We start from the raw sequence: 17275 nt of genomic DNA, 5'->3' as shown, positions 1-17275 counted from the left end.
GATCTTGGACTTCCCAGCCTCCAGAACCATGAGCCAATACATTTCTGTTCATTATAAATTACATAGTCTGTGGTATTCTGTTATAGCAGTGCAAAATAAACTAAGACAAATGTAAGTGGATTACATTCTCCAATAAAAGACAGAGTAGTTGAATGGATTAAAAAAAAACAGGACCCAACTATATACTGCCTAGAAGAGACTCACTTCACTTTTCAGGACACAAATAGACTGACAGTGAAGAGATGGAAAAAGATATTCCATGCAAATGGAAACCAAAAGACAACAGGGGTAGCTATATTTATATCAGATAAAACAGACTTTAAATTTAAAAAACTGTAAAAAGAGACAAAGAAGGTCATTATATAATTATAAAGGGGCCAATTCATCAAGAGAATATAACAATTGTAAATCTATATTCACCCAACATTGGAGTCCCTAAATATATAAAGCAAACATTTAAAAATCTGAAGGAATAGATAGATTGCAATATAATAATAATAGGGGCCTTCAAGTCCTACTATCAATAATGAACAGATCATCCACATAAAAAATTAATAAGGAAACACTGGACTTGCACTACACTTTAGATCAAGTAGACCTAAGAGACATATACAGAGCATTTCATCCAACAACAACAGAATACACAGTCTTCTCAAGAACACACGTAACATTCTCTAGGATAAATTATATGTTAGACCACAAAACAAGTCTGAACAAATTTAAGAGGATTGAAACATATCAAGTAACTTCTCTGACCACGATGGTATGAAACTAAAAATTAAATAACAGGAGAAGTTTTGAAAATTCAGAAATATGTGGAAATTAAATAACGTGCTCCTGAACAACAAATGGGTCAAAGAAGAAATCAAATGGGAAATTAAAAATTATCTTGAGTTAAATGAAAATGGAAACATAATATACCAAAACTTACAGGATGTAGCAAAAGCAATTCTAAGAGGGAAATTTATAGCAATAAATGCCTATTTCAAAAAAGAGGAAGGTCTCAAATAAATAATCTAATGTTATGCTACAAGGAATTAGGAAAAAGAAGAAAAAGAAAAAACTGAGTCCAAGGTGAGCAGAAGGAAAGAAATAACAATGATTAGAGGGTAAATAAATAAAAGAGACTAGAAAAAAATTGAAAAATATAAACAATACTAAGAGTTGGCTTATTAAAAACATAAAATTGATAAACGTGTAGTTATACTAAGAAAAAAAGAGAAGAAAACTCAAATAAAATCAGAAATAAGAGACATGACAACTGATACCACAGAAATAAAAATAATCATAAGAGATTACTTTGAACAACTATATGCTAACAAACTGGATAACCTAGAAGAAATGGATAGATTCCTCGACATATACAACTTACCAAGAGTGAATCTTGAAGAAATAGAAAATCTGCATCGAACAATAATGAGGAAAGAGATTGAATCAGTAATAAAAAGTCTCCCATCAAAGAAAAGCCCAGCACTACAATAAAGTTTCAGAATACAAAATCAATGTACAAAAATCAGTAGCATTTCTGCATACCATTAATGTTAAAACTGACAGCCAAATTAGGAATGCATTCCCATTTACAATAGCTACAGAAAACAATACCTAGGAATAAATCTAACCAAATAAGTGGAAGATCTCTACAAGGAGAACTATGAAACACTGCTAAACAATATCACAGATGACACTAAAGGAAAAACATTCCATGCTCATGGATTGAAAGAATCAATATTGTTCAAGTGGCCATACTGCTCAAAGCAATCTACAGATTTAATGCCATTGCTATCAAACTACCAATATCATTTTTCACAGACATATAAAAACTATTCTGAAATGTAAATGGATCCAAAAAAAGCCCAATACCCAAAGCAATCTTAAGTAAAAAGAACACAAGTGGAAGCATCATATTACCTGACTGCAAACTATATGATAAGGCCACAGTCACCAAAACAGCATGGTACCAAACCAGACACATAGACCAATGAAACAGCATAGAGAACCCAGAAATAAAACTGCACACTACAGCCATCTAATCTTTGACAAAGCTGACAAAAATAAGCACTGGGGAAATGACACCCTATTCAATAAATGGTGCTGGCATAGCTGGCTAGCCATATGCAGAATGAAACTAGACACCTATCTTTCAACATATGTATAAATTAACTCAAGATGGATTAAAGACTTCTGTTTTGTTTTGTTTTGTTTGTTTTTTGAGACAGAGAGTCACTCTGTCATCCAGGCTGGGGTGCAGTGCCAGGTTTATAGGTCACTGCAGCCTTGACCTCCCTGGGCTCAGGTGATCCTCCTGCCTCAGCCTCCCATGTAGCTGGGATTACAGGCACATGCCACCAGGCCCGGCTAATATTTTAATTTTTTGTAGAGACAGAGTTTCACCATAGTGCCCACACTGGTCTTGAACTGCTGGGCTCAAGCGATCCACCTACTTCAGCCTCCCAAAATGCTGGGATTACAAGCATAAGCCACTGCACCAGGCTTGTATTAAAAATTTAAATATAAGACCTCAAACTATAAGAATTCTAGAAGAAAACCTAGGAAACACCATTCTAGACATTGGTCTTTGGAAAGAATTTATGACTAGGACCTCAAAAGCACTTGCAACAAAAACAAAAATTGATAAGTGGGACTTAGTTAAATTAAACAGCTTCTGCATAGCTAAAGAAACTAATAAGAGAGTAAACAGGCAACCTACAGAATGGGAGAAAATATTCACAAACTATGCATCCACGTAGGTCTAATATTCAGAATCTATAAGGAACTTAAACAATTCAACAAGCAAAAAACAAATGACCTCACCAAAAAATGGGCAAAAGACATGAACAAATACTTCTCAAAGAAGATGTACAAGTGGCCAAAAACAAGACATACATCTGATAAGAGATTAACACCCAAAATGTATAAGGAACTCAGAAAATTCATTAAGAATAAAACAAATAACCTGATTGAAAAATGGGTGGGCCAAGCGTGGTGGCTTACGCCTGTAATCCCAGCACTCTGGGAGGCCAAGGCAGGCAGATCACCTGAGGTCAGGAGTTCAAAACCAGCCTGGCTAACATGGCAAAACCCCATCTCTACTAAAAATACAAAAATTAGCCAGGCATAGTGGCGCATGCCTGTAATCCCAGCTACTCAGGAGGCTGAGATAGGAGAATTGCTTGAACCTGGGAGGTGGAGGTTGCAGTGAGCCAAGATTGTGCCACTGCACTCCAGCCTGGGCAACAGAGTGAGACTCTGTCTCAAAAAAAAAAAAAAAAAAAAAAAGAGAGAGAAAAAGAAAAGAAAAGAAAATGGGCAAAAAACTTGAATAGACATTTCTCAAAAGAAGACATACAAATGACCAACAGATATATGAAAAAATGCTCAACATCACTACTCATTAGGGAAATGCAGTTTAATACCACAAACAACTATCACCTCATACTTGTCAGAATGGCTATTATCAAAAAAGATAAAAGATAAATTTTGGTGAGGATTTGAAGAAAAGTAAACCCTTTTACACTGTTGATGGGGATGTAACTTAATATAGCCATTATGGAAAACTGTATGGAGATTCTGCAAAAAACTAAAAATACAATTACCATATAATCTAGCAATGCCACATTTGGTATATATGCAAAGGAGATGAAATCAGTATGTTGAAGAGATGTCTGTGCTACCATGTTCATTACAGCATTATTTGCAATAGCCAAGTTATGGGATCAACCTAAGTGTACATCAATGGATAAATGGGTAAAGAAAACGTGGTATATATTCACAGTAAAATAATATTCAGCATTAAAAAAGAGGAAATTCTGTCATTTGAGACAACATGGATAAACCTGGAGGACATTATGCTACGTGTACTAAGCCAGGCACAGAAAAACACATGAACTCACCTAATGTGGAATGTAAAACAATCAAATACTTATATAGCCAGGTGTGGTGGCATGAATCTGTTGTCGCAGCTACTCAGGAGGCTGAGGCAGGAGAATTGCATGAACCCAAGAGGTAGAGGCTGCAGTGAGCTGAGATCGTGCCACTGCACTCCAGCCTGGGCGACAGAGCAAGACTTCCTCCCTCCCTCCCTCCCTTCCTTCCTTCCTCCTTCCTTCTCTCCTTCCTTCCTTCCTTCCTTTTCTCAAAAAAAAAAAAAAAAAAAGAAAAGAAAAAGAAAACCAACCGAATAAACAAAAAAACAATTGAACCCTTATAAAAGTAGAGAGTAGAATGGTGGCTATCAAAGGCTGGGGATAGGGGGGATGTTGGTTAAAAGGTAATAAGTTTCTGTTAGGAGAAATATGTTTTTTGAGATTATTGCACAGCATGATCACCATAGTTAATAATAAGTGGGAGTCGAACAATGAGAACATATGGACACAGGGAGGGGAACATCACACACCAGGGCCTGTCAAGGGGTGGGGGGCTAGGGGAGGGATAGCATTAGGAGAAATACCTAATGTAGATGACGGGTTGATGGGTGCAGCAAACCACCATGGCACGTTTATACCTATGTAACAAACCTGCACGTTCTCCACATGTATCCCAGAACTTAAAGTATAATAAATAAATAAATAAGTAAATAAGTATAAATAAAAAAAGATTTAAAAAGTTGCTAAGAGAGTAAATTGTGAATGTTCTCATCACAAAAAATGATATGTATTTGAGGTGATGGATGTGTTAATTAGCTTGATTTAATCATTCCACATTGTATATATATATGACATAATATCACTTTGTACCTCATAAATATATACAATGATAATTTGCCAATTTACAATAAAAATACTGATTTATGTTGTTTATGTCTAACAATGACTTCTACCTTCCCAAATCCCTTTCTGGGCATAAATATAAATATATATGTGCATACATATGTATTTTTTAATTTTAGTTTTTTAACTTGAAAACACATATGTACGGTTTGATCACCTTATTTTGTTTTTCATTTCAATGGATACTTTTTGTGACTACATTTTAATTTATTGACTGCCTAAGTTTATGGAGCCTGGGTAACACAAATTTCTTGTTTCCCACTTAGTATTTAGGTTATTTTTAAAATTTCAGTGTTCATGTAGCTCAGACCTATAGAATTAGCTGAAAATACTTAAGAAAAACAGGAAAACCATCTGAAAAATTCCAAAACAGACAAAAATTATTAAAGATGCATAATGATTGAGAAATTGGCAAATGGAGCATCATGTGTAAAAGTTAATTACTGAGAATGGGTTTTGACCACTTTGTCATTTAGACTAATCACCATTTGGATTAAATTATTTTTAACGAAACCATGTGGAGCTAATGTTATTTGTAATTATTGCTGAGTAGAAAAAAGACACTATTTGTTTCTTTTTATATTTTAATATTTTATAATTTAAAAAATGAGCATATACCAAAGAAGAAAAAGTTCTTGCACATCTTTATTCCTGAGTAACTTACTCTTTATGCTGCATATGCCTATGCAATCTTTTTTTTTTTTTGAAAAAATATTTTCCCCCAAACTGGTTATTGGTGGCACAACAGAATCCCATTTATATTTGCATATTCTATTATAGCTGAGGTAGCCTTGGCTAAGCTGAGAGATTGATTTTCTGGAGACTGCTCTTCCCATTTCCCCTCCCTGCAGGTTTTTGTTTTTGTTTTTGAGACACAGTGCAGTGGTGCTATCCCAGCAAACTGCAACCTCTACCTCCCAGGCTCAAACAATCCTCCCACCTCAGTCTCCCAAGTAGCTGGGACTACAGGTGCAAGCCACCATATCTGGCTAATTTTTGTATTTTTTGTGGAGACGGGGTTTTGCCACATTGCCCAGGCTGGTCTCGAACTCCTGAGCTCAGGTCATCCACTCACCTCCTCGGCCTCCCAAAATGCTACGATCATAGGCATGAGCCACTGCACCCAGCTCCGATATTTTTTTAAATGTTAAACACAGTGCTTATTTTCTCTTGCCCTATTGTGATAATAAAAAAATTTCTGATTTAGCAGTAACCCCGTTTTTGAATATAGTTTTCTTATCAATAAATTTGAAAATAGTATTAATATATGTATAGTTTGGATATTTGTCCCCAGCTAAATCTCATGTTGAAATATAATCTCCAGTGCTGGAGGTGAGGCCTGGTGGCAGGTGTTTGGACCATGGGAATGGATCCCTCATGAAAAGCTTAGGCCATCCCATTGGTGATAGGTCAGTTCTTGCTTTAAATTCACTCGAGATCTGGTCATTTAAAAGTGTGTGGCACCTCCTCACTCTACTCTCTTTCTCACTTTCACCTGCTTTCACCATGTGATGTGCCTGGTCCCCCTCCACCTTCCACCATGATTGTAAGCTTGGTGAGGCCTCCCTAGAAGCTGAGCAGATGCCAGCACCATGCTTCCTGTAAAGCCCACATAACTGTGAGCCAATGAAATCTAATTTATTTATAAATTACCCAAGCTCAAGTATTTCTTTATAGTAATGCAAGAATGGCCTAATACAATATATTTTAAATTTCCTTTTGACTCAGTTTTTACTTAGAAGAATTCATTTGCTTCATAATATTTGGTCCTTCTTTTCACTCTCAGGTTGATAATTTTGGTTTTTTATGATTTGTCATGTGTACTGCTTTTATCGTTTATTATTTTGTGATAAACTCAAGAGATAACTAACATTAAAGGAGGCAATTTGTATCTATCTAAATACATAAGTTTTGTATTCCTTTTATAGTTAATTAGGACATCTTATATTATTTAGGTTTTTCTACCACACTGCCTCTTCCCCTTCCCCACCTTCCTTTTTATTTTTTCCATCTGAAGGTCTGTGTTTGGACACCTCTTACATATTTGTTTCAGACATACGGTTTTGGGTCAAGAAGGTGTACCCCAGTTTGGCAATTAACTGTTTCTAAGCACTGACTCAGAGGTGTATGAGTGGGTAGAAACTCCTACTGTTTTTTTTGTAAAATGTCTCATCCTTGTCTCCTATAAGTATATTAAAAATCCCTTGGACTGATCCTTAAATAGACACATTTAAGGTCTATTTAGTAAATTTCAGCAGCAATAGCACTGTGAACCAGTTGGATAGATTTCCAGTCAATTTTCTAATTTATAATACTGGATTCTAGAGCATATGGTTTTAACGTGTTGACAAAAAGAAAGAATCACATCTTACCACAGTTCAAATATATTAAATCCAATGTTTCCTCATTATCACTAATGGTCTAACACTATCATAAAAGTTTATTAATTGGTACAGCAGGCTTTATTCTTTTAAAGCCATCAGGATTTTGCCTCACTGTACTTTAAACTCTTGTGGATGGTTATTACTGGATTTCTTGACAATCTGTCGTCTAGTGGTTACTGGCATCCTGGTTTATCTTGCCAGTTAACAATTAATAGGGCTACATTCTGCCTGTTTTTATAAACAAACAAACAAACAAACAAAAAGCACACACAAAAAAACCACGCTAGTATTTCACTTAACTCTTTAGCAATCGTCAGAGTCTTCACAACCAGAAGTCCTCCAAATCCATCAATCTCCCTGTGTCTGCAATGGTTTTAGGTGACTTGCAGACATTATCTCTTAGCCTCCAGTCACTGTATCACTCCTCATTCCTTGCTAGCGCTGTCTTTCCAGATCGTGTTACTCATAGCAGCTTTAAAATATACAATGGGAAAAAAAGGAGAGTAACATGAGCAGACTTAGTAGATAACAAAGGACCAGAGAAAGTAGGTCCTTGATATTCTCTTTACTTTTTCCCCAGCATATTCCCCTCTAGCCTCTGATAAACTTACCCCAAGGAAAGAAAAGAAAAACATCATTGGATTAGGCAGACCCCAAAGTTTTAACTCAGTTCTAGATTTTGAAGTTCTGGGTTCTGAACTAACTAAGGTTTAAACATTGGAACAATTTCCCTGGATTAAGTTAAGAATGTCTTTTACCTCCTTCTACTATTTATTAATAATAACATAACTCATGCAATAATAGCTATTATGTACCATTTTATTTAATCCAGATACATATTTAATAATATTGGCCAAAACATATCTGAGCCCTTACTAGCACCAGGCATTATTTCAAAGACTTGACAATCATTTATTTAAATCTTCTCTGCATCGCTGTTGTTATCACTATTTTGCAACGGTTTTGCCGTGATAACAACAGAGATGAGGAAACTGAGGTTAAAAGAGATGAAATAAGTTGCTCAAATTTGACAGCAGGACTGTCTAACTACAAAGCTCATCCTTTTAATCCCCTTCACCACATCTCTAAAGAGGAAGAAAGTCTTAAAACCATTGCATCCTTTGGAGCAAAGCCAAGTAGAATCTGAAGGGGGAGAAAATGATTCTTGTGTGTCTTTCATATACTGCAGTCACACAAGTAGTAAGCATTAGCCTTTTGTAGTTTGTGGGTACACATAACTGTTCTGAAATCCTTTCTTCAAAATATCAAAATATTTGTTTAAATATTCCTTATGAAGAACCAAATAGGTATAACGATATTAAAAGTTTAACTTAGGAATTGGTAATTACATTCATTTGGGGGAAAGTTGGAATGGCAGTAAAACAATAAAGGCTGATTATTCAATTCAGTGTAGAGTCTGAAAAAAAATTTTAAACCATAATGCAGAACATATTTAGTCTGTCACCTGTTTTATCATTCAACAATTAATTATTAAGTGGCTACTAAATGCCAATCATCACCTAAGCCCTGGGGAAAAATGGATTAAGAAACCTCCAGGATTTAAGCAAGCTAAGTATCTATTTTTTCATCTTTAGAGTGATGTATTTGTTACTGAGATACATGTATATTTGTTATATACATAAATATATATTTATAATATAAATGCCTACATTTATATATGCACATATTTATATATTATATACATACATAATATAATATATATATGCACATATATATTACGTATGTATAATATGTAAACATGTATAAATATATATTTAGAATACTATATATGTTTGCATTTGTATATGCAAATACATATGCATATATTTGATATTTATATAATTATGATGAAGTATTTATCAGCACTTGTGAATTTTTTATTACTACAACTTAAATAACATTGATTACTAAACCAACTTTACCAAAATCTGTGAAAAGTAATCTATCATTATCATTATTATTTTAAAAAAGGGTCTTGCTCTCTCACCCAGACTGGCATGGTGCTGGCTCACTGCAGCTTCAACCTCCTGGGTTCAAGCAATCCTCCCAGCTCAGCCTCCTGTGTAGCTGGGACTCTAGGTTTGCACCACGGCCACATTCAGCTAATTTATTTATCTATTTTTTGTAGAGACGGGGTCTTACTCTGTTGCCCAGGCTGGTCTCAAACTCCTGGGCTCAAGTGATCCTCCCTTGCTCAGCCTTTCAAAGTGTTTGGATTACAGATGCGAGCCACTGTGCCCAGCCTCAATATTATTTTTTAATAACTTTCCCCTACTGAGTTAAAATATTGCCTTTTTTGCATACTACATACCCATATATCCTTGAATCTTTCTTTTTGTATTGAGCTCTTTATTCCTGTGCTGACCTCACAATTTATAGCTTAAAGATGTGATCTAACATTTGTAAGGTACATCCTCTTTCATTACTCATATAATGATGTCTACAATTTTTCTTCTTATATATTTTAGATGATGAAAATTCGGGACAGTTTGGTATGTTTCTTTGTTCAATTAAACCCACAGTTGTAATTTACAATATGTAAACACAGTCTTAAGACTGCTAAGGATATAAAGGGGAAAATGATAGAATTCCAGCTCTCGAGATAATCTTATGTATGAAATAGAGTTATAGTTTATAACTCTATAATTTATAATTTCTGATTCTAGAAATACAAAAAGAGACAAGATAGAACAAGAACCAAGAGGCAGGTTGTACAGAGTTAAATATTAGGTGCTACAACTGAGCACACATATAAGTAGTAAGCCTTTCTTAGACGATTAATGTGGTTGCTGCAGCAGTTTTATAGATGACCAGATCCCTTAGTCTATCTTAAATTTGAAAAGTGCGGAATAGTGGCAGCCTCATTTCGACGTAGCATCTCTAAAAATTTCAGCCCTTAGCAGCCTTCTTTTTCCCTTGTTTTCATGGGGGGTAGGGCAGAGCTTGCATGTCCTTGAAGTCTGGTATCACAGATGTTTTCAATTCCTTAATATTCAGTTCACTCTACAATGACATGAATTAACTGATTTTCCATGAGGTGTGCGAGAGTGATTTCATTTTAAACACGTCTGCAATTTGGTGGATGATCTAGCTGTTAGACTTGCCTACATGATCTTGTTTCACAGAATATTTTCTTCTGCAAATTCTTTATGTTGTTACTCTGTATTGGGGGAACCTGCCCCCAATATTTCAATGTATGTTCTTTCTATTTTCCGTAAGTGTCAGCCGGCTGAGAAATAGAGACAGTATAAAGAGAGGAATTTTGCAGCTGGGCCACCAGGAGTGACATCACATATCAGTAGGACCGTGATGCCCACCTGAGCCTCAAACCAGCAAATTTTTATTAAGGGTTTCAAAAAGGGAGGGGGTGTAAGAACAGGGAGTAGGTACAAAGGTCACATGCTTCAAAGGACAAAAAGCAGAACTACTAATAAGGGTCTAACAAAGATCATACGCTTTTGAGGGAACAGGACAAAAGGCATAAGCAGAACTACTGATAAGGGTCCAACAAAGATCTCAAGGCAAAGGGCAAAAGCAGAACTACTGATAAGGGTCTATGTTCAGCGGTGCATATATTGTCTTGATAAACATCTTAAACAACAGAAAACAGGGTTCGAGAGCAGAGAACCAGCCTGACCACAAATTTACCAGGGCCACGTTTTTCCCCACCCTAGTAAGCCTGAGGGTTCTGCAGGAGACCAGGGCGTATCTCAGTCCTTATCTCAACTGCACAAGACAGACATTCCCAGAGCGGCCATTTATAGACCTCCCCCAAGGAAGGCATTCCTTTCCCAGGGTATTAATATTCCTTGCTAGGAAAATAATTTAGCGATATCTGTCTTACTTGCACTTCTGTTTATAGGCTCTCTGCAAGAAGAAAAATATGGCTCTTTTTGTCCAACCCCACAGGCAGTCAGACCTTATGGTTGTCTTCCCTTGTTCCCTAAAAATTGCTGTTATTCTGTTCTTTTTCAAGGTGCACTGATTTCATATTATTCAAACACACATGTTGTACAATCAATTTGTACAGTTAATACAATTATCACAGTGGTCCTGAGGTAACATACATCCTCGGCTTATGAAGATAACAGGATTAAGAGATTAAAGACAGGCATAAGAAATTATAAAAGTATTATTTGGGAACTGATAAATGTCCATATTAAAATGAAATCTTCACAATTTATGTTCCTCTGCTGCAGCTCCAGCTGGTCCCTCCATTTGGGGTCCCTGACTTCCCGCAACACTCTGGTAACTAAATCTAATCCCATTATAATTAAAACATTTATGACCATGTGAGAGGCATGTGAACCAGAGTAACTCCATCTTGAATAGGAGCTAGGTAAAATGAGGCTGAAACCTGCTGGGCTACATTCCCAGATGGTTAAGGCATTCTAAGTCACAGGATGAAATAGGAGGTCGGCACAAAATACAGATCATAAAGACCTTGCTGACAAACAGGTTGCAGTAAAGGAGCCAGCCTAAACCCACCAAAACCAAAATGGTGATGAGAGTGACCTCTGGTCTTCCTCACTGCCACCCTCCCATCAGCACCATAGCGGTTTACAAATGCCATGGCAACATCAGGATGTTACCCTATATGGTCTAAAAAAGGCAGGCATGAATAATCCACCCTTTGTTTAGCATATCATCAAGAAATAACCATAAAAATGGGCAACCAGCAGCCCTTGGGGCTGCTCTGTCTATGGAGTAGCTGTTCTTTAATTCCTTTACTTTCTTAATAAACTTGCTTTCACTTTACACTGCAGACTCACTCTGAATTCTTTCTTGCATAAGATCCAAGAACCCTCTTTTGGGGCCTGAATCCAGACTCCTGTCCTGTAACATATTTCTGGTGACCACAGGAGGGACTATAGTACAGAATCCCTGACCCAACAGCTACCTTTGGGTAAGTGTTGGGGTCCTGTAGAATATTTCTGGTGAATCTTGAAGGGACATTACTAAACACCCCCCCAACCCAAAGGAAATAGACTGCAGCACTGATTGGATGATTTTGGGTAAGTGGTGGGGTACCCAGATAAAGAATGGGCTTGTTCAAGGCCCAACTTGGGGCAGTTAGAGTCTCTCCTAAGACAGAGTAGGTTAGAGGCCCCTCTTCATAAAAGGCAAGGATGCTTGACTGGCATTGGGTTAGAGGCCCGACTTAGAAGGGGATTAGAGGCCTTCTAAGATTTAGGGGTTTAGAAGCCCCTCTTGATAAAATCCCTCTTGGCTAAGAACAGGTTTGGCACTATGGGTTGTTAACTGCTGTTCTCTTTGGATTAATCTGCCTTGCACTCTTCTTTGAGGCCTGTGGGTGATAGGATTAGGCATGTAGAGGATTGTGTGACATGTGGAGCATTTTCGTCCCTAAAAGGCGAAACTTGAAAACTGATAGGATTGCTGGAAAAGATCCCTGCTTGACCGGCAGCAGCCACTTGAACTTTTCAGTGTCGATGCAATGGATGAGTTTTCTCTGGCCTCCCTGATAATTTTGCCTTCCCCACCCTGCCACAGGCAATGCTTTTCTTTCTCTCCTTTCTCTTTCTTATCTTCTCTATTATTCAGGGTGACCATCTTGCCCAGAGACCACATGTTGAAACTCCTGGTCAGAGGTTGGATTAACCTCATGACGAGGCCCAACCAGGGGCAAGTTTAAGCCTTTCGAATTTAATAGTGGGTGTTAAGCAGAGTGGCTAATGTCTATGTTTTGTCACATGTATTTTGCTCTGGCCAGAACAGAAAAAGATAATTTTCCTTTGTGTTGTGGCTTGGCCCCTACGGCTGTGTACAGCCAGCTGGGTCACTAGGGCTGCTCAGGGAAAGGGAATCCAGAAAGCCTGGCAGGCCAGCCAAAGGATAAGAATTTCTTACCAATCAGATTTCTAGCTTCTCCCTCTGTGTGTGTGTGTGTTTAAACTGGATAAAGTTTCTCTCTGGTCAGTTATGCCCTTGGGAACTTGACCTTGTAACCATGTGGCCATGCTTTCTCTTTTCACAATGGTGGCCTGGGTTCAGGGTTCAATTCCTGGCCTAGGGGATGATCCTTTATCTTCTGTCTGTCTATGTGTTTATATGTGTTATGTGTTTGATATTTACATATGAAACAGCTTTAATTAGTTTAAAAATAATAAGAGTTTAATATTTTATTAGAAAAGTAAAAAAGTATAATGAGTTTTAGTCATGTGACTTAAGTAATCTTTGGGAACTAAAGATTGTTTTTTTTTTTTTTTTTTTAAGATGGAGTCTCGCTCTGTCACCAGGCTGGAGTGCAGTGGTGCAATCTGGGCTCACTGCAACCTCCGCCTCCTGGGTTCAAGTGATTCTCCTGCCTCAGCCTCCCAAGTAGCTGGGACTACAGGTGCATGCCACCACGCCCAGCTCATTTTTTGTATTTTTAGTAGAGATGGAGTTTCACCATGTTGGCCAGGATGGTCTCGAACTCCAGACCTCGTGATCCACCCGCCTTGGCCTCCCAAAGTGCTGGGATTACAGGCGTGAGCCACTGTGCCTGGCCAAGATAGTTTAAAAAATTATTGGTAAATAAAGACATTTGGTCTAGTTATGCAGGTCAGATATTAAATTTACTAAATGCTTTAAGGTCATAAACTGCTTGAAAATTGTTCAATTTATCTATCTTAAAGCCATTAGATTCTAGATAAGGCCTGGGGACATGTGGAATTCGCCATACCCCCTAGCTATACAAAGAAGATTATTAAAAAAAGAGATTTTATATGAGAAAGGATCTTGTACGGTAAATTCTTGTCTTAAAGTAAAATGACTATTGATGTTTAGGGCAAGTCAGAAAGTCCAAGAATGTCTCAGATGGTCTGTGGAAGTCATGAAAGGATTTGTGAAAGGAATTTTTGCAAGAAATGTACAATTCAAAGGTTGTTAGGCATTCTAAATGCTTCATACAATGCCACCATGACTCTTACTGTAAAACTTGCCTGCTTAAGTAAGGCAAGGCCTGGAGACATGTAGAATCAGCCACACCCCCTAGCTATGCTGGAGAGTCAGCTCTTACATGCACTTCTGCCTGGTGTCTCTTAGGCTAGGATCCACACTTAATACATAATTAAAATCTCAGATTTACCAAAGTTTTCACCAAAAATAGAAATTGCAGAACGTTAACATTATAACATATAATTAAAACTACAAAGAAACAATTTTACATGGAAGGTGTGTAAAGAAAGAAAAATGTGTTTTTGGTGAAAGAGTATAAGAAGTCATGGGAAGGTGGATTTTTTTCTGCCTACATTAAAGTGTTAAAGGATTGTTTAAGAAAGAAAAGAAATTCTGATGGTTTATGAAAACTTAACCTGCAAAAAAGATTCTGTGTGGACACTGGCTAAAGTAAAAGGGGTATTATTCAGTTTTTCTGCAAATTAACCATTGGAATAAAAGCACAACAGAGTTTCCTTTTTTTTTTTTTTTTTTTTTTTTTGAGGCAGAGTCTCGATCTGTTGCCCAGGCTGGAGTGCAGTGGTGTAATGTAGGCTCACTGCAACCTCAGCTTCCTGGGTTCAAGTGATTCTCCTGTGTCAGCCTCCCAAGTAGCTGGGTTTACAGGTGCATACCACCATGTCCAGCTAATTTTTGTATTTTTAATAGAGATGGGGTTTCATCATGTAAGTCGGGCTGGTCTCAAACTCCTGACCTCAGGTGATCCACTCACCTCAGCCTCCCAAAGTGCTGGGATTACAGGCGTGAGTCACTCTGCCTGGCCCAACAGGTTTTTCTTAAAGCAAGAACCTGCTTATGATCTGCTCTTTAACAAAAATTGTAAAGGGTTGTAAAAGGTTTGTGAAAATTTTACCTATGGTCAAACTGATTAAAATTAAATACATTTATTGATAAGGTTTCATTAAGAATTTGGTTTGAAGTCAATAATGCACTAATGAATCAGTGACATTTGGCTTATTTGGTATAAAAATTATATAGGAAGCATTATCAAATATGAAATGGTGTTTGGTTTCCTTTGGGCTGTAAATGTGTTATTAGCATATGTTCCAAAATTATGGGAAACTTCTATAATTCTAATATGGCTTAGTGTATGTTATGAGTAGTTATATTGTTTTACATAAAATCATTGTGTGCCACAGAGGTAACCAAAATTTCTTTGTCAATCGTGGTTTTGACTGTAGCTGTCCTAAGATGTTTTTGTCATCCACAGACAATTTTTGTCTTGTTTTAACCCTCTTTAGATGGTGGTTTATAATCAGCTATAGAACTCTAACAGGTATTCTTAAATGCAGGTTTCTGATAACTTTGAAAATTGTGACATTAGAATAGAGGAAACACCTTTCAGAACTGTCAGAGAGCTAAAGTGTTCATGAATATCAAGCAAAACAGGAGTTAACTAAATAACCAGAATCAATAAAAAACAGAAGTAATCTTTGTGACTTTTTGCTTAAAACATTGCTGATCCTTTGTTTTGTTTTTCAGGGTCAAGAAAACTTTTCTTTTGAGCTATTTACAGCTTGTAGCAATCGAGTAACCTATACTGCTGTGAATAACATTTGGAGCATATTTGTTTCTCTACCTGATTTCTCTAGAATTTGGAGACTATTTGTGAGCTTTCTGAACTTATAGCAATGTGGTTATTTGCATAAGTGCAATAAGAATGAGTTTTCTTTTGCAACAGGACACAATTGGAGAAATTGGTTATTTTACCAAGGCTTTAACTGGAATGGTGTGCTTTCCTTTAAGGAGTCAAACTTGACTTGTAAAGCCAATAAAAGCCCTTTGGGGAACTGGCCTCATACCTTGCCTACACAGTCCCTTGTACAGGGTTTCTGACCTGTGGTAAGTAAAGAATGTCACTTTCTCTTAGGCCCAGAAGGCCCAAGTTTTCTTGGGACCCCAAGAGGAAAGAAATTTACTCAACTCACATATTGAGGGTACAAACCCATGGCAGGACTTGGCTCTAAAAAAGTCTTATCTGAGATTCCTTATGGAACAAAGTTCTATCAAAGCCAGTTAAAAAGCCTATATGGTAAATAATGATTCTTGCTGCAGTTTATACAAATAATCAGGCCAAGTTTAATAAAGCAAATTGGTCTTACCATAATTTGTCTTTAGTAAAAATGGGAAACTGGAGACAGAGATTATGTTTCAATAACTATGGTATGCTTGCTATTAAATTCTAGTCTCATCAGTTGTTTTTGCTTCTGCAATTTAGGCCAACCCTGCTTATTCCTGTAAACCAACCAGTGATCTCTGGCTGCTGCTTAGAAGAAACAAGAGGGATGGCTAATTAAAACAGGTTGAAGTAAAGGAGCCAGCCTAAACCCACCAAAACCAAAATGGTGATGAGAGTGACATCTGGTCGTCCTCACTGCTACACTCCCACCAGCACCACGACAGTTTACAAATTCTGTGACAATGTCAGGAAGTTACCCTATGTGGTCTAAAAAGAGGAGGCATGAATAATCCACCCCTTGTTTAGCATATCATCAAGAAATAACCATAAAAATAGGCAATCTGCAGCCCCCAGGCTGCTCTGTCTATGGAGTAGCTGTTCTTTTTTTCTTTTACTTTCTTAATAAACTTCCTTTCACTTTGCACTGCAGACTCGCCCTGAATTCTTTCTTGCATGAGATCCAAGAACCCTCTCTTGGGGTCTGAATTCAGACCCTTGTCATGTAACAACCAGAGCACCCCCGGGTTTATATTCAGTGATCCTTTCATTCCCTCATACAAATGCTCATTATGTAACAAGTCAGAAACAGCTTTTCTAGTCTTTTATATGTGGTATAATCATTATGACTTAAATACACAATGTGGGTGTCATAAGGCAGAATTTTGTAGGTGTTTTAACAGATACATAAAAGGGAGAAGTAAATTTGGACTAGGAAAATCCAGATAAGCTCCATGAAGAAGATTGCTGGAGAGTTAAGCTTTGAAGGATGAGTGAGGGTGTAAGAAGCAGACATAGGAGACAGGACATTCCAGGTATTGGAGGGTCCCAATGCCATGTGAAGTATGGGAAAGGGACTATTAAATGTGTTGGATACTTCAAAATAATGTTACATCTTCATAGCTATGTTATATTCTCTTGACGTGTGTTGCAAGTTGCTGGAATATTTTACTGACAACCTGTAGCTAAGATTTTTTTCCAGACTC

General features: G+C 37.1%; 1 long non-coding RNA gene across 1 annotated transcript in view; it reads left to right on the top strand.

The window, feature by feature from the left end:
* LOC134728444 (uncharacterized) overlaps positions 1-16716 on the top strand; it is a 203453-nt gene extending 186737 nt beyond the window's left edge. Inside the window, exon 4 of the long non-coding RNA XR_010108844.1 lies at positions 16332-16716. This is a non-coding gene — a long non-coding RNA (uncharacterized LOC134728444). The remainder of the gene's footprint in view (positions 1-16331) is intronic.
* Positions 16717-17275: the final 559 nt, after the last annotated feature.

This window comes from Pan paniscus, chromosome 10, assembly GCF_029289425.2.
Source record: "Pan paniscus chromosome 10, NHGRI_mPanPan1-v2.0_pri, whole genome shotgun sequence".
Taxonomy (NCBI): Eukaryota; Metazoa; Chordata; class Mammalia; order Primates; family Hominidae; genus Pan; species Pan paniscus.
Note: the sequence above shows the minus strand (reverse complement) of the source record. Positions and strands in the feature narration are given on the sequence as shown.